Source organism: Sapajus apella, unplaced genomic scaffold, assembly GCF_009761245.1.
Source record: "Sapajus apella isolate SASKATOON/1434 unplaced genomic scaffold, GSC_monkey_1.0 scaffold89, whole genome shotgun sequence".
In the NCBI taxonomy this organism is placed as follows: domain Eukaryota; kingdom Metazoa; phylum Chordata; class Mammalia; order Primates; family Cebidae; genus Sapajus; species Sapajus apella.
In genome coordinates this window covers 1,914,907-1,932,086 of record NW_022437029.1, presented here as the reverse complement: position 1 = coordinate 1,932,086, position 17,180 = coordinate 1,914,907, and the positions used below count along the sequence as shown (strand labels likewise).

The following is a 17,180-nucleotide window of genomic DNA, read 5'->3' as shown; positions in this document are numbered from 1 at the left end:
GGCTCTCCTGAGCTAGTGTTGAGAGGTGAGGATTAACACATCAGAGCTCCACCTTTGCTTATCTTATTCACTAGGGTTCTTCTAAGAATAATTTTTAAAGGGAGTTGCACAGATGAGGTCATGGACACTCAGACAGAGTGATTTTTTCAAGGTCGCATGGAGGTGAAGGGTGAATGAACTATCATTATCAACCCAAAGAAAAAGCCCAAGGGCAATGGGGGTCCCTCTCCCTACCTTATCCACTGACCCTGTCCTACCCCACCCCAGCCTATTGCTGTCTGTGGTAGCAAATGGGCTGAGAAGCTTCACTGTGCCTCTGCTCTCCAAACACAGGCAGCATAAGAGAGAAAGTAAAATGAAAGGCTGGCATGAAGCTGAGCATGAGTCAGCAGTCCCTAAGAAAGAGGCTACTTTACAGAAGCAGAAAGAGGAAGGACTTACTCTCAGAAACCCCAAATCCAGGACAGCTAAAATCACAGATCAATGAGATGTCACACCATTCACTGGCACTGAAAGTTACTATTAATAATAACCTGAGAGAGACAAATATCACCTTCCTGCAGACAGACAGGAAGGAATACTGCAAAGGATGTGAATGAACCTCCAGCCGGAAGAGGTGCACAGGGCAAGGCACGTGGGAAAGGGCGTGGAGCTGCCAAGCCTGCCTATGTGCCACTCCCCAGGAACCTCTGCATGCTCAGCTATCCAAAAGCTCCCAGAACTCAGTTCTCTGGAGTTCTGTACTTTTTTTTAAAGCTTTTAGAGACAGGGTCTTGCTCTGTCTCCTAGGCTGGAGTGCAATGACCTGATGACAGCTTACTGTAGCCTCAAATTCCTGGGCTCAAGTTATCCACCTACCTTGGCCTCCTGAGTAGCTGAGACTATACATGGGAGCCACCTCACCTGGATAATTATTAATTTTCTTAAATTAGAGATGGGGTGTCGCTATGTTGCCCAGGCAGGTCTCAAACTCCTGACCTCAAGCAATCCTCCCACCTTGACCTCCCAAAGTGGTGGGATTATAGGTGTGAGCCATAACACCCAGCCTCCTTTTGGGTCTTTAATGAAAGCTTCATTATGGTCATAATTGACTACATCACTAGCCATTGATGTACTGGCTCAACCTTCAGCCTCTCCCAGAGGTGAGAGGGTGGAATACTCTAAGTTTCAGCCCTCTAATCATGGGATTACTCTGGCAACCGGCCAAATCCTTAAGCAATCTAGGAACCCCCAGATACCAGTCATCTCATTTGCATGCAAAGACACTCTTATCACTCCAGAGATTCTAAGAATACCTCAGGAAAAGAGGGAGGAAGATCAAATATATATTTCACCCCTCTCTAACTCCAGGTGAAGCTCAGGACACTCTGAACACTTCTCCTGAGGCTTCCCCACACCACTATTCCCTGCGGTAGGCTTGGACCTCACCACTCCGGACATCCCACGGTGTGAGAGGCTTTAATGTCAAGATGTTAGGTTCACTGAAGTGACTCCGCTAGAGCTGTTAATCCAACCTAGAGAGAAAATGTGACCTAATCGCCACTACAGTGTCCCAGACCAGCCTCTGTTTCTATGGGTTCCTGGAGCCAGAAGGAAACTGAGTCTACCCAGGGCTCTACTCAGATCTTGTCTATAGCCAGCAGGGATCCTAGGACCCTTGGGGGTTCAGGGCCACCAATTCTTGAAGCCCAGCAAATAAGAGAACGGCCACCTAGAAGCATTTCTAAGACATGGACACAAACATGGGGGTGGGCACAGGGTGAATTAAATGCAGCTGCTGATGACACAAACTTAATTGGCCACAGCCAGAATGGCTGCGGTGACAGGGATGGGCAGCAGCGACAGGGCAAGGCCAACAGAGAGAACAGGAGCAGTAACACCAGAATGGCCAAGCCCAAGGTGACCAGCAAAGTAGAGGCTCCACTCCAAGAACGAGGCAGCACTGGCCTCCGTGCAGGCTTGGCACAACCACTGCCACAACAGCTCATGTTCTGCTCCCAAGCACCTGCTCAGGTCTGTCACCAGCTAAGGGACGTGCTGCACACAACAAGGACCAGGAAGGCCTGCTTCCAATTATTCCAGAGAAATAGCCAATGGCAGCAGAAACTTCCTCTGGTTTATATTTGGAATGAATGAGTGAGTGAATGAATGAATGCCTCTACATGACAAATGAGAAAGTTAAGTGCTATGAATCAACTTTCAATGCAAAGAAAATTATAAAAATGGGTATGAGGAGTGTGTGACCACAGGGTGAGAACACACCAAAACTCATTCTTCCTTAAATATGGTCAACTTGAGGGGGCCGCCCAGGAAGGGGAAGAACACTGGTGAAAACTGCCATCTGATGTCAAGTGGGAAGGGGCTGTATGGTGGGCATGGCTCAGAAAAGCAAAAGGACTGGTCCTGGGAGGCGGCGCAGGAGGAATGAGGTCTAGGATGCAGCACTTGGGGCCATTGTTGATTCTAATTTGCCCACTTTGGAGACTCCTCCACCCCTGTGTGTCCCTCCCCACCCTACAGTGCAAGAGAATAGTGGAAGCAGGTCTTCCTTTCTTTCTCCCTTTCAAACAAAAGCCACTGCCTAGGAAAGACCTTAACCTTTTAAACAAAGTCAAATATGCCTCCCTAGCATAAAATACAAAAAAATGCTGCCTCAAAGGCTCAGGCATTAACTAGGATGAAAAGGCCAGATGCTGCAGGAACAAGGATAAGAGTGGAGGGGGCCTGGGAGGGGGTCTCAGGAAGGCCTTCCTCATGCCCCTCCCGGGCTCTGGCTCCAAGCCCGCCAGGCCTCCGAGCACACTGGTCCACAGAAGGCTCTTGGTATAGTTTGAATGTGTTCACCTAAAGTTCCTGTGTTGAAAACTTAATTGTCATTGTAACAGTAGTGGGAGGGTGGGGCCTTTAAGAGGTGATTAGGCCATGAGGACTCTGTACTCAAGAATAGATTAATGCTGTTTCTGTAGGAGTAAAGGGAGTGGGCTCTCCATAAATCGGGAATTTACCCCGATTTCCTATTCCTGTCTCTTATGCTGGCTTCCACCTTCCACTCTTCCAGTATGGGAAGACCCTCACCAGATGTGGGCACCATGCTCCTGGACTTCCCAGTCTCCAGACTGTAAGAAACAAGTTGCCTTTCTTTACAAATTATCTAGGCTGTAGTATGTTGTTACAGCAGCAGAAAATGGATTAAGACAGGTCTTGGCACCTGCCCTTCCACAAACTGAACCCTTGGATCAACCTGTGAAGCCCAGAGCGGGGCGTCAGGAATCCACTTGCTCAGCTAACGCCACTTCAGATCCCTTCTCCCCAATAGGTCTAAGAGCTGCCAAGCGTCTCTCAGCCCCAGTTTCTGTATAATAGAAATAACACTGGTCTCACCAGGACACACTGAGGAGCAAGCACGTATGTGAAGAAACATAGAAAACATCTGCACAGAGCTTGGTGCATGGGCTGTCAACCATGGAAGGTTCTTGCCTTGGCTTTCCCTAACCTCCCCTAAGGCTGGCCCCCACAGTGCTTATACTGGGGCCATCTGTGGGCCTGGAAGCCCTTTCTCTACAGCTAAGACTATTTGAGTTTTAGCCAACTTTCCTACCTTCTCCAGTTCTTTCAACCAGGACTTTTCACCAAGGTCCATGGCACTTTGTGCTACAGTTTATAATCACCAAAAATTAGGCCCAAAGGTTGCTGCTGTGAAGGAACATGAAAGTGGAGGCCTGTTCCTTGAGGCAATATGGCTTGGTGGCATGGGGGAGGTGAGCCCAGTCATTGGCATCAGACCTGCTGAGCCACTGTGAAGCATGTAACCTTCCACAGGGTCCCATCTCTGTGCCTCAGTTTCTTCACCTGTGAAATGAAGTTACGACTGCTGTTGGAGGGAATTCATAGTCTTCCCATCAGAAAAGTGTGAGTGGACCCTGGACCCCTAGGGAAGTGAGGCAGGTGCTCTGTCCCTCCTGGATAGACATCCATGTTCTGAGGCGGCAGCATCATGGTCCTCTGGTACTGGAGAGGCCTGCTTCCTCCTCCCCTCAGAGCTGGGGCCCAGCCCTCTCCTACCTCCTGCCCCCTGTACCTACACAGGGCAGGAGAGGGTTACTGTGAGTAAAGTGCTGACTCAAAGGACACTTAACACACAAGTATGCTGCAAAACATCTGTCCAGCATTGCTAGGACTTAAATAAAGGAAAGTAATGTGCTTTAGAAAATCAAGCACAGGCTTCCCATTTCCCAAGCACTACTGTCTGCCAGTGACGACAGACAGTTAGTAAGGGCAATGAGTTAACTTCATTTACTTAACTGATATACCTCATTAGATTAATAAATATGTCAACTGTTATAATACAGTGCCTGAACCAGAATACAAATGCACATCCCAGTCTCCGATGGAGGGAGTCAGTCATTGTGCTACAGTCTGAATGTATCCCCCAAAATTCCTATCTTGAAATGTAGCCATCAATGTGATAGTATTAAGAAGCGGAGCCTTTGGGAGGTGATTAGGCCCTGGGATTAGTGCTGTATGAAGGGCTGCAACTAGGGAGGCCCTCTTTGCCCTTCACCTTTTGTCATGTGAGGACACAGCAAGAAGGCCCTCAGCAGACCCTAAATGCCAGTGCCTTCCCAATATCCATAGGTCTAAGAAATACATTTCTGTTGTTTATAAATTAGTCAGTCTCAGTTATTTTGTTACAGCAGTTTGAACTGCGATACCTTGGATAGGGACATGGATATCCCTGTAAACAAGAGGGCAGAGGAGGATGCTCCAGGAGCAGAACAAGCCCAGGCTGTTCCAACCTTCCTCTTCCACCTCACCAGCCCCTCAAGGTTTCCCATCTCAGTAGATGAGTTTTGTCCTTCCACTTGCTCCAGGTAAGAAATAAAATCACTGCCAGGCCTCCGGGTCTCCTCCTCCTCTTACATCCCACATCTCACATCCAATCCATCAACAATTCTATCAGCTCTATCTTCCCCATAGGTACAACTTCAAGTCCCTCAGTACCCCAGCTCCCACACCCTGGGAATTTGACCAGCGTTCCTCTCACAGTCCTCACAGACTTTGTCCAACAGCAATGGTGGGGCCCATGAACCTCCTAGCAGCATCTTCATCCTGCTCCTGCCTTGGCCTCTTTGCTGTTTAGACGTTATCTGGTATGGCCTTTGCATCAGTCACTCTCTCTGGGACTGCTCTTCCTCAGATAACAAGGAAGGCAACTCCCTCACTTCTTTTATGTCCTTCTTGGATCCCAGCTTCTCCTGGAGGTCTCTGGGATGGCCCAGTTTAGAACTGCAGCTCAGCTCCTTGTGGTTCACCTACACACCATGAACCTTCAGGGGGTTTTCTGTAAGAAGCAGTTTGAAAATAAGTTGCCCTGAGAAAAGTGCTTTAAATGTGTGCGCTGAGCAAAACAGGTGCTCACAATCTCGGAGATGAGGGAGATGTGTCAATAATAACAAGCGCAATGTCTGGAAGGTGCCAGGAGCAGCCTGGGGCTGGCAGGCTCTGCTGGCTGCCTCCCACACCATACATTTCGGCCACTCTTTCTTCAACACCTCCAATTTCTTCCTTCTGTACCTTATGCTGTTTCTTCTCTGTAAATTGCCAATCTCTTTAACACAGCAGTCCCCAACCTCTGTGGCACCAGAGACTGGTTTTGTGGAAGACAGTTTTTCCATGGGGCTGGTGGAGGGAGTGGGTTCAGGACAGAACTGTTCCACCTCAGATCACAAGGCATTAGATTCTCATAAGGAGAGTGCAGCCCAGATCCCCTGCATGCCCAGTTCACAACAGGGTTTGTGCTCCTATGAGAATCTAATGCCACCGCTGCTGGTCTACAGCAGGGACTGGGGACCTCTGCTTTAACAAACAGTTAAGGGTTTATTATGGAGCAGCCTTTAGGGATACAAAAATGACGGGAGGCTTGGTCTAGAGCTACAACACAAAGTGTAAAAAGATGAATGATGGACAACCTAAGGGCCACATGGTGGGCCAAGCCTCTTCTGAAGCCTTCCCTTGGGTGAGGGGCTGGCTTGTCACTCTGTCCTTTCTAGGCAGGGACACCACTGGGTGTTGCAGCCTGGGATTCTGGAGACTTTTCTTGAGGTGAATCAACCCAATGTTCCCATACATGGCCCTCATCACTGCCACGCACCAGGCCTCCTTTGTCATTTGATTACCACATCAATTTCCCAATACCACAGACAAAGACAACAGGAACGATGTGCTGAGCATAGGGGTCAGCTGTCAGAGCTGCCTGGTTAGGACTGCAGTCAGCATGCACCAGGATCAGCATGGTTCTCTCTCCTACAACAGGCAAGGACTTTGACAAGACCTTTCTTTCTCCATTGTCACTTGAAACCACTTGAAGCCCTCACACAATTAACTGAAAGTTTGCCCATCTATTGACAAAGAAGGCCTTCCAGTAGTGCCACAGAAATTTCTAAGTAAGTGTACGAAAGGACCGGGGAAAGCATCTAATATTTCAACCCCCTCATCAAAGGAGACATGCTGCTCAAAGAGGGCCAAGAACTGAAGAGATAAGGACAAGGGCTTCCCTCTGATCTGTGGGTTGGGCTTATCTCTGAGTGTGGGTCCATAATAAGGGCAGTATCATCACTCACCCAGGGTTTTTACTCAAAGGTTGGTTCCAGGAGATGCAGTTAGAAGACTGTGGTGCATGAACCCAGTCTGGCTCTCTACGGTGGAGGTGGGGGTGCAGGAGACTCTAAACCCCAAAGCAGGCTGGGTGTGCCTTATTCATTGCCTAAGATAGTGATTTCTCTTCCCTTTTCTTCTTCCATCCAAATCCAAGGCTGTCAGGCCTGGCCTGGTGCCTGCTCCTGCTTCCCTGGCCCAGAGCTAGCCACCTGGAAAGCGGACCCTGACTTTCCCCAGCTACTAGGACAGCCTCTAAGCAGCTCTCCTTGTTCCCTTGGGAAGGGGTATGGCTACAGCGGCTCATGGCTTCTCAGCACAGAGTGCAAGGAGGGTGGCCCACACCTCAGCCACAGCAATGTCCTTTGCCTTGCCTTACAGTGTTCTGCATTCACCCCATGCCCTCACCATCCCCCCAGGGGATGCAGTTATGGCACCATCATGGTGAGGACAGTCATGGGAACTCTTGCTAGCCTGGCTAAGACACCATATAGAACAGCCAGGGCACTGTGCAGCAAGGTGACCTTAGGCAGAAAGGCATATTTGTCTTGGGAGTCTGGGTTGAGCTAAACACCTTAGCAGGAACATGGTTGAGCTGACTCACTGGCTCCAAGGCTAACAGTACATGTGGCCCTTCCCGGCTCCCCTCTGCTTACCCACATCCATCATCCTCCCACTCTGCAAATGAGTCAGTCCAAATGGTAGGAGCTGAGGCAGCCCCCAACTTTAAGCTCTCCAGCTCCAGCCACCAGAGGCCACATGCATGGGTGCTCTCCCAGTTCTCTCCAGCTTGAGCCAGGTCCCCCAGGCTGGGGGCAGGGGTCACATTGTAGCAAGGGGGCTTCAACAATACCCAAGAGCTTGGCTAGGAGAGAGCTCCCACAAAGGGATGGGGCATCACCACCCCTTCAATCCATCACAACTTCAGTAGCCAAATGGAGACTCCCCTAAAGCAGGTGTTTCTTAAACAGAATGGTCAAATAACTCTCATGTTAACTAGATGGCTTTACATTATATCAAACACACAACATAATCACAGAATTAATCATAAACTTTTTTGTTTAGAACATTTAAACTGTTAGAAAACTAAAAGTGATCTATAAATTAACACAAGCAAACCCCAAAACAAATGAAATTGGGTTTCTATTACTTTGATTTGAGGGATGAGATGCGCTGTTTTATAGAAAGGATTAGTCGCGCATAACGTTGACTGACTCCAGAAGCATCTCTACATCCTCTACTGTCATCCCACCTGAGGCCAGAAATGGCCAGAATGGCCCCTTCAGGGTCTACCCAGCTATCTGGTCAAAAAAGCAGTGGCCAGCAGCCACCATTCCCCAAAAAAGTGAGATGCCAAGCAAGGCAGAGGAGGGGAATGCAGCTACACCTCCCTGGACTGTGAACGAAGATCAAAGCACCCCAGACCACAGATTCCCCAAAAGGTCATTTTCCCCCTCTGAAGGAAATCAAGATCATTTCAGGAAAAAACACAGCTTTATGGCTTGCTGTGTGAAAATGCAGCCCTGAAAATGCTGAGTTCCTTTCTTTGACTCCCCTTGCCCCCCTGCAGGGTAGGGCCTGCATTGTGGGCCACTCCAGGAAGCAAAGTCCAAATGTGCCCCTGATCCCTTCCTCTTGTGAGGTGCAGCCACCCTTCCTCCCTTAAGTCTGTCCATAGCATTATGTTCTTCCAGGACTTCATCAACGTCTGCTGCTAATGCATGCAAGGGATGTAGTTTCTCAAAATGTTTCCAATCCACAGAAGAGGATCAAGAGAGGAGGAGACCAAGAACCTCTCAGGCCAAGATGCCTTCTGCCCGTTTACCTGCCTCATCTGGTCTCCACTGGAGGAAACACACCTTGTCTAGAGCTCTCTGCAGGCAAAAACCTCACTGGGGAAGAAATTAAGTGTGAGCAACACGTCTTGCAAATGCTGCCCATGTGCTCTGACTTGCCTGGTCCTCACACCACAACACTGGGCTGGGAGAGACGGTTATTCTAGTCTGACACCTGGGAGGCAGGTTCACAATGGTAGAGGGGCTCCCTCAATGTCAGGAGCAGCCGCAGAAGTCAGGACCTAAAAGCAGGCCCTACTAGTCCAGTGCTCTTTCCAATATGCAGAACAGAGTGCAGGACACATTAATTGGACTACTACCAAATGCTAATAAAAGGCATCATCTTTTTCAGCTGTAGAGGTCCTCATTATTTCCTGCCGTCCCCACCCATATCTTCATAAGCATCCCCTGTGATTATTCAGTCTCTGACTCCATCTCTAGCTTTTCCCATTAAGCAACACCAAAGTCAAGAAATGGGGCTTCCCAAAAAAGGCAAAAGGCAAAACTTTAGAATGAGAGCAGGTTCTTTTTTATGTCATTCACTTTTGATTTTCTTTTCTTAAGCTGAAATTAAACTCCTTGAAGAGATACTGTTAATGTTTTTGTCAAAAATAGTTCAAAATAAATTTTAAAAAACAAAAATTTGTGAACAGGATAAACAGACAAAACCTAGCAAACGATATCAACTAATAGTAAAGTAAAAAGGCAAAAATATTCTGTATTTCTAATGGTAGAGACAGGGGTTCTATAAATATTGTACAGAAATGGTATATTTCAATGGGAAAGTGGAAGGGGAAATGCACCCTCCTGCTGAATCAGCAAGATACAACTCAAGCCCAGGCTTCTGCGGTGATGGCTAGCTCTTTCAGCAGGCCTCTCTGCTCTGCTTGTATGAGTGTGTTTTATCTGTAATTTCCTTCTCTTTACTATTCCCAACAAGTTTTACTCATTCCCGGTTTGGTAAGGGAAGAGTGTGTAAGGTGAGAAATAGTCACCACTGTCTCCAATTCTCTCTGGTGACACACACCCTACAGTTCAAGAATAAAGCATGTGTCTTCCCTCTCCTACAAAAGCTCCCATGTCCTCTCTTTCAGGTTCAACAAGGAAGGATCGCAGGGAAAGTGAGCCAGTTTATCACTCTGGATGAACACATAAAAATGTCAGGCCCCACATGGGAAATGCAGGCCTCCATCAAGGTTGGCCCTCATGAGACACAACAGTCCCAAGTACTTTTTCCCAAACCTAAAGGCAAAGTGCACCCTTGAAAGAAAAGCTGGGCATCCATTCCACCTCCCAGAGGGGTTTGGAATATCCCAGCAGGAAGCTGCCCGAACCTTTTCTAAATGAGAAACTTCACATTCTAGTTTATGCCAGGTCAGTGAGCAACTATGAAGCCAACTTTTGGTTTTGTTTACTAGAGAGCAAGTTATTAGCATAGTACTTTAATATCCAGGCAACTTTCAAAAGCCCATGCTAACAGAGCTTTGGGAAAACAAAGACAAGACAGAGAACCTAGAGTGAATCTGATGAGATGGTCTCAGCCTTGCTGAATCACATGATGAAGAATTTCAAGGTCAGCCAAAGCTGTGGACCCCCTTGCCATTGCCAGTCCTGCATCTTCAGCAGGATAGCACGTGGGCCTGAGGAGGCAGTGGCAGATTAACACCAGACACATCATTTCCTTCTAGACCACCACGTTAAGAGCAGAACTGATAGTAAGCTGAAAGTTAATAATAACGTGCTTCAGATAAGTGGAGTCAGGCGGGCTCTGTTTATTTTTATAAGCACTAGGAAAGCCTGCTTTCTAATTCGTGAGTGTTAAAATTGGCTTCACAAGAAAATAAAAAATTTTCTGAGTAGCAACAAAATTCCATAAAGGGCTATAAATGTGAAGCAACCACCACAGATCAATAAAATGCCGGGAAGATGATGTTATTTTAGAAACCAGGCAGTACGCCAGGAGACTGGGGACGACCTGCCCAAGGCCTCCAAGCGGGAAGCACCAACGTTGCAATGCTGTTTCTAGCTTCCTCATCAACAAATCGAAATAGGGGAGAGACATCTTGGTCCTCTAGGTCCCATGGAAACACAAAGTGGTCACACATTCAGCACACTTTACTACATACAGATCTCTGGCAAAGTGGTGTATAACCTGCTTATTTTAGCTGTAAAATGGAATCCTGTTTTAACCATCCATTGTTGGGTAAAACACTTAGCAAAAACACAAAAGGACTTCAGTCCTCCATATTCTCATTAAAACAAATCAAAAGGGCAGCAAGCAGTCCTGATCTTTATATAGGACCTTCCTGGAGAGAAGGTTCTACGGCTTCAGCTACTTGTCTGTGTTGCTGGTTGTTCAGAGTTCAATGTTTGGTGAGGGAGGACCCCCCACCGGCTGCCTTACAGGGGCCTCTTCCACAGTGGCTTGACCACAGCTCTTGTTGCAAAGCTGACAGTGGCTGGAATGATGAAAACTCAAAAAGAAATGCAATTTCTACACAGTGCAACAAGCTGCGCCTCTGAGGCCCATGCCCTTACTTGGGCAGTGCTCTGAAGCTGCCCACCAGAGCCGTGGCTGAGTAAGTTCAAACAAGTAGGGACAGGCACCAACTGACATGTAGCACCCTTGTGCTCAACAGCAACCAACATCTGCCTTCTTCTCATGTGGTACCTCTTCTCAACAACCAGCAAAGATCAGGCTAACAGGGGAGGGACCGAGGCAGAAAACAGGCAGCAGCCCTGCCTCCAGTAGAAGTCTCTGTCATCCTGTCAAGTAAGGCTGGCTTGATGGCCTGAAGTGCCTTTTGATGGGGATGTGCAAAGGAGTCTGTACTCTGGAACTTTCCATTCATCTGTTCAACAAGTACTGAGCCAGGCACTTATAGTGGACACACAAATGAGTCAGAAGAGATCTCTGAAAGGATCCAACAGTTTAATGATGGAGTAAGACAGTCAGATAAGACAACTCCAAGACAAAATGAGGTGCATGCCCCATTCTGCAAGGGAGGCAAGGAAGAAGCTTGACATCTGGCAAAAGACGATCCAGATGAGGTGCAAACTGATGTGACTTCAAAAGGTACAGGCACAGGTGCACCCAGGGACTAGCATTCATTCAGGAAACAAGGAAAGTCTTGTCTATTAAGGGACAGAGAGAATGGGGCTCGAGAGTCGAGACAAGCTCATTTCTGGGGATCCTCTAACACCAGACCATAGAGCTGGGTTTTAGCTTGCAGCGAATGAAACACTCCCTGGGATCTCAACTGTTCAAACAAATCTGAAAAGTCCTGGTACTCTCTTGCACTCTCCTACTGGGCTTTTGAAGACAAATCTCTTTCTCACTTGGGGCAAACCAGGGAGGAACCTACGCACTCTATAAGGATTGCAATGAGCATCCCTTCTCACCAGCAAAGAAAGAACCCTGCTCAGTATGGGGTCTTTCTTTGCTGGTGAGAAAGGATGCCCATTGGTAAGCCTGGGTCAAGATGGCACCCATCACTGAATAAACAGGCAACATTCACAACCAACACATAAAGCGCAACTCATTTGTCCCAGGAGGTCTCCAGAGGTTCCAAAGGTCAGTTTGTCATCAGCACAACTAAACCTAGTCAGTCCAAACTCACTATCTCTGAAATACAAAATAAAATCCAACAACATTAAAAACAACAAAAGAAACTAAAACCACTTGGGTAATTCAAGAGGGCAAACAATGTCAGGTCTATTATTAAAACCCTTAGAGTAGGCCCATCTTTTGCCTTTGAGCTAGGTCACTCAGTGACCTCACCCATAAACAGTGCAATATTGAGACTGCTCACAAAAGTCACAAGAACTATCTTCCCTTTGTTTCAGAAAGATTCCTAATCTGGTTGTGGTGCTGTTTCCAAAGAAAATGCTAACAAGTAGGACTATCAATGTAAAAATAAGAAAATGTTGAAGTACTTTCACCATTATCTCTTTCTCCAAACTTTGCATCTGAATTCTGAGATGGAGACAACACACTGGGAACAAAGGCCCTCACAAAGTGTCTCCCTGTCACATATCATATGTAAAATTACCACCACCAAGAGCAGTGGCAGTGAAAGCTAATTCAAATCTCTACATGTGCTTTTACATTTTTCAAAACACTCTTGGTAGTTGGGAAATGAGATCAGGGAAAATGTGCCTTTGGAATTCATTTTTTAGAAGTGTTCTCATCTCGCACTGGAAGAAACCTATAGAAAAACTAAAAACTGTAAACCATGATGTAGCAGGAACAGCTTCCAAGCCACCTCAAGCCCCCACTTACCAGCCAACTTCAATACATGCAAACCAGGACAATGACAGTGGAGCCACAGTGGGCAGGCCTCCAACAGAAGGAATGCTCTCTTTCATCAGGAGAACTTGGCCAACCCAGAAGAACACAGGTATTGCCTAATGCCCTCAGGATTATTATCTGGCCCATTAACCAGGGTTCCATGAGGACTAGGCTCTTGGATGGCCAGATACACATTCACATCATTCTAGATAGAACACTGTACCTGGGAGCAGGTGGGCACTGATATATGAAGATAACTGAGGTCATAGTTATCCACAGGATCAGTCAGAGAAACCTGCGCAGGCCAAGCCTGTAACAACAGTGCAGCTGAATGCCTCACAGCATTGCTCAGCTCAGCAGTGCACGGGGCCAACATGTTCTTCAGCCACTAGTGAGAGGCAGATAAAAGTAATAAAAACACAACTGATGTAGAGTTGGAGCCCCTGGGCCTTTGATCTGGCCTAGGTTTTAATTTAACCATCAAATTACAAGGAAATCACAAACTCTGGGCATTTCAGTGTCCCCTGCCAGATGTGGTCCCTTTCCCCAGCCCTCACCTCCCTCCCCCAGTCTATGATTCTTTGCTGGTGGAGTGCCCAAAACGGTATCAATGGCATCTATTCTGTTTTGTCATTTGCTCCTCACAACAAAGCCTGTCCCACCATAGGGAAATCATTACTCCCCGCCTCAGTGAGGATATCAAGGTTTAGAGAATGTGGGGTTAGAGGGGGGGTCTTGCTCTCAACATTCTATGTACAACCAGCAAGGCAGGACAAAGATCAGGACTCTGACTTCCACTGTCGCCTCCCAAAGTTAGCATAGATACTACAGTACTTCCTGAACTACTGGTACTCAGGAAATCATTGCTCCTACCATAACATTGTACTGTGGTCCACAGGTTTTTCTTTTTTCTTTTTTTTTTTTTGAGACAGAGTTTCACCCTTGTTACCCAGGCTGGAGTGCAATGGCGCCATCTCGGCTCACCGCAACCTCCGCCTCCCGGATTCAGGCAATTCTCCTGCCCCAGCCTCCTGAGTCGCTGGGATTACAGGCACGTGCCACCATGCCCAGCTAATTTTTTGTATTTTTAGTAGAGACGGGGTTTCACCATGTTGACCAGGATGGTCTCGATCTCTTGACCTCGTGATCCACCCGCCTTGGCCTCCCACAGTGCTGGGATTACAGGCTTGAGCCACCGCGCCCGGCCTCACAGGTTTTTCTTTAAACACGTTTTTTTTTCTTTCTGAGATGGAATCTTGCTCTGTTGCCCTGGAGTGCAGTGGTGCAATCCTGGCTCACTGCAACTTCTACCTCCCAGGTTCAAGTGATTCTCCTGCTTCAGCCTCTGGAGTAGCTGGGGCTATAGACACATGCCAAGACAGCCAGCTAATTTTTGTATTTTTAGTAGAGATGGGGTTTCACCATGTTGGCCAAGCTGGTGTCGAACTCTTGACCTCAAGTGATCCGCCCAACCCAGCCTCCCAAAGTGCTGGGATTACAGGCGTGGGTCACCACACCCAGCCTAAACACATTTTTTAACTTAAATTTACTACATGGAATATTTTCAACTTGCTAAGTATTTAAGTATATATAAAAACAAATTTAACTCTTCAAATAAAAGGCTTGCAGCCATTCCACAAGTGGCAGTAACGAAGATGTTCTGTTTGGCAAAACTTTAGTCAAGTTCCCAAACTTTCCAGGCCCATCTGTGTACTTCCTTGTAAACTCCAGTTTTAGCAAAGAATGCTGCTGAGCCAGTTTAGCAAAAAAACCTCCCCTCCCCAATATCTGATTAGGTTCCTCTACCACCATGCCCTAGGTGATGTCTGATTGTCCTGGACAGTCTTTAGCAAGAATCCTGTTAGGTGGGTTTAGCCAGAATCTCCTTTACTCCTGATGTTTCCTTTTAGTAAGTTCCCATCCACTGACCCCTACCCTGCTCCTAGGCTATAAATTCCCACTTGCCTGTACTATACTGGGAGTTGAGCCCCATCTCCCTCCACCACTGCAAGTCCCTGTTGCTGTGGTCCCCATACCTATTGTGATGGTCCTGGATAAAATCTTCCTTTATTCATATGCTTTAACGAGTATCATTGAATGCCTTTTTTCTTGAACAGCAGACATGCCCTTTAGGAGACAGTGGACCTGGAACAGAGTGCACGGAAGACAGCATGCCATCTCCATCCACAGCCACCAACCAGCTCCTGGCTGTGGGAGCATCTGACTCTCACTCCACATCCAGTGTCATAAAGTGGAGACAATATTACCACCTTAGAGGTTTGCTGCAATCTCAAGTAAGAAAGCATATGTGAGGACTCTGTAGACCACAAGTTACTAAGTTAAACAACACTAGGCTTTGCCAAGAGTCAAATGAGATACAAAGGCAAAAATATTTTTAAAAGGTAGGAGTTAGTATTTCAATCTTTAAATGACACATTCTCTCTTGAGAACAACATAGCCCAAGTTTGGGACCACTGGGAAGGTTTCCCCCAGAATTACATATGCATCTGCTATTGACATCTTGTGTGGCTCCACCAGGCCCACAGACACAGGGACACTCTGCTGGGCCCTGGGCTCAGATTCACTCAAGCTGCAGGCTGGGCAGGCAGCCAGACACTTGCACCCTCCCCCATCAGTGAAGGCCATCGATCTAGCCAAGCAATGTACTACTTCTCCATAAAAGAGAATCTTGTCTTTTGTCCTTGAAAGTTGCAGTGGCCCAATTAAAAGACTTTCTGTGTAGAGATAAGGGATATATAGAAACTCTCTGTACTTTCTACTCAATTTTTCTGTGGACCTAAAACTGCTCTAAAAAAATTTAAGTTTATTAATTTTTAAAAAGGGACTTTCTGGCACTAATTCCAAGGGGATTTTTTAGCTGTCCTGCCCTATAAGGTTTAGAATAAAGGGAGAAAATAAGTAAGGAGTTCTGCATTCATCAGATTACTTGGAGCAACATTCAGAAAAGCCTTGAAATCTCAAAAAAAGTTAAATAAATATAGCATTCTGTAGATTGTAAACAAGGGTAGATGAGAGGATTAAACTATGTAGTGAGGAAAGGTTTCTACAAGGAAACTGCAAAGCAGCTCAAAGCAGTTTGATGATCCACCACCGCTGCTTGAGGGGGGAAAACAGGGAGGAAGTCAAAATCTGAAGCAAACCTGGCATTTCTGGGATAACTGCTGACATGTGATTCTGTTCCCCTATATCACTATGCTCACAACCAGACCCCCCAGCAGGCTAACAGATGGCTTCTATCACCAGGCCGGTCGGCAAACAGATATGAAGAAAGGTAGACAGTAAAGCATCTCCAAAACAGCCTTTTTATTTGTAACCATCGTTCATGCTTGTGCTTTTATAATTTTGAGTGGGACTCCTTTCCTAGTTCCTCACGGGGCAGAACTTGGCAAAAAGAGCATTGAGATTCCACATTAGACACATGGATTAGTCTGCTCAGGTTGCCAAAACAAAACCCCACAGACTAGAGGGCTTAAAAAAGGGCTTAAACAAATATCTTATAAATAAGATATTTATTTCCTTACAGTTCTGGAGGCTGGGAAGTCCAAGGCCAAGGTGCCAGCTGATTCAGTTCCAGGTGAGGCTACTCTCTCTGGCTTACAATCACCTTCTAGCTGTGTCCTCACATGGTCTTTTCTCTGTGCACCTCATTTGTTAGGTCTCTTCTTATTTTTTTTTCCCCCATTTATTTATTTTATTGCATTTTAGATTTTGGGGTACATGTGAAGAACATGCAAAATTGTTGCATAGGTACACACGTGGCAGTGTGATCTGCTGCCTTCCTCCTCCCCATCACCTACATCTGGCATTTCTCCCCTTGCTATCTCTCCCCAGCTCCCCACCCCCCACTGTCCCTCCCCTATTTCCCCCCAACTGACCCCAGTGTGTAGTGCTCCCCTCCCTGTGTCCATGTGTTCTCATTGTTCAACACCCGCCTATGAGTGAGAACATGCGGTGTTTGATCTTCTGCTCTTTTGTCAGTTTGCTGAGAATGATGGTTTCCAGGTTCATCCATGTCCCGATAAAGGACACAAACTCATCGTTTTTGATGGCTGCATAATATTCCATGGTGTATATATGCCACATTTTCCCTATCCAGTCTATCGTCGATGGGCATTTGGGTTGGTTCCAGGTCTTTGGTATTGTAAACAGTGCTGCAATGAACATTCGTGTGCACGTGTCCTTATAGTAGAACGATTTGTAATCCTTTGGATATATACCCAGTAATGGGATTGCTGGGTCAAATGGAATTTCTATTTCTAGGTCCTTGAGAGATGGCCACACAGTCTTCCACAATGGTAGAACTAATTTACGCTCCCACCAACAGTGTGAAACTGTTCCTATTTCTCCACATCCTCTCCAGCATCTGTTGTCTCCAGATT

General features: G+C 46.8%; 1 protein-coding gene across 18 annotated transcripts in view; it reads right to left on the bottom strand.

Annotated features, from left to right (window-relative positions):
• The window catches only part of INPP4A (inositol polyphosphate-4-phosphatase type I A), a 158,748-nt gene that overhangs the window by 77,295 nt on the left and 64,273 nt on the right, over positions 1 to 17,180 (bottom strand). The window contains exons 1-2 of one of the 18 annotated variants that reach the window (XM_032255366.1): positions 9,417 to 9,427; positions 3,784 to 3,786 (exon numbers count right to left, since the gene is read on the bottom strand). The exons of 16 other annotated variants lie outside the window; for them this stretch is intronic. The gene's annotated coding sequence lies outside the window, so the exon portion shown is untranslated. Of the gene's footprint in view, positions 1 to 3,019; positions 3,025 to 3,783; positions 3,787 to 9,416; positions 9,428 to 17,180 lie in introns of those variants that run through there. One more of the 18 variants, XM_032255373.1, reaches the window with a different exon arrangement.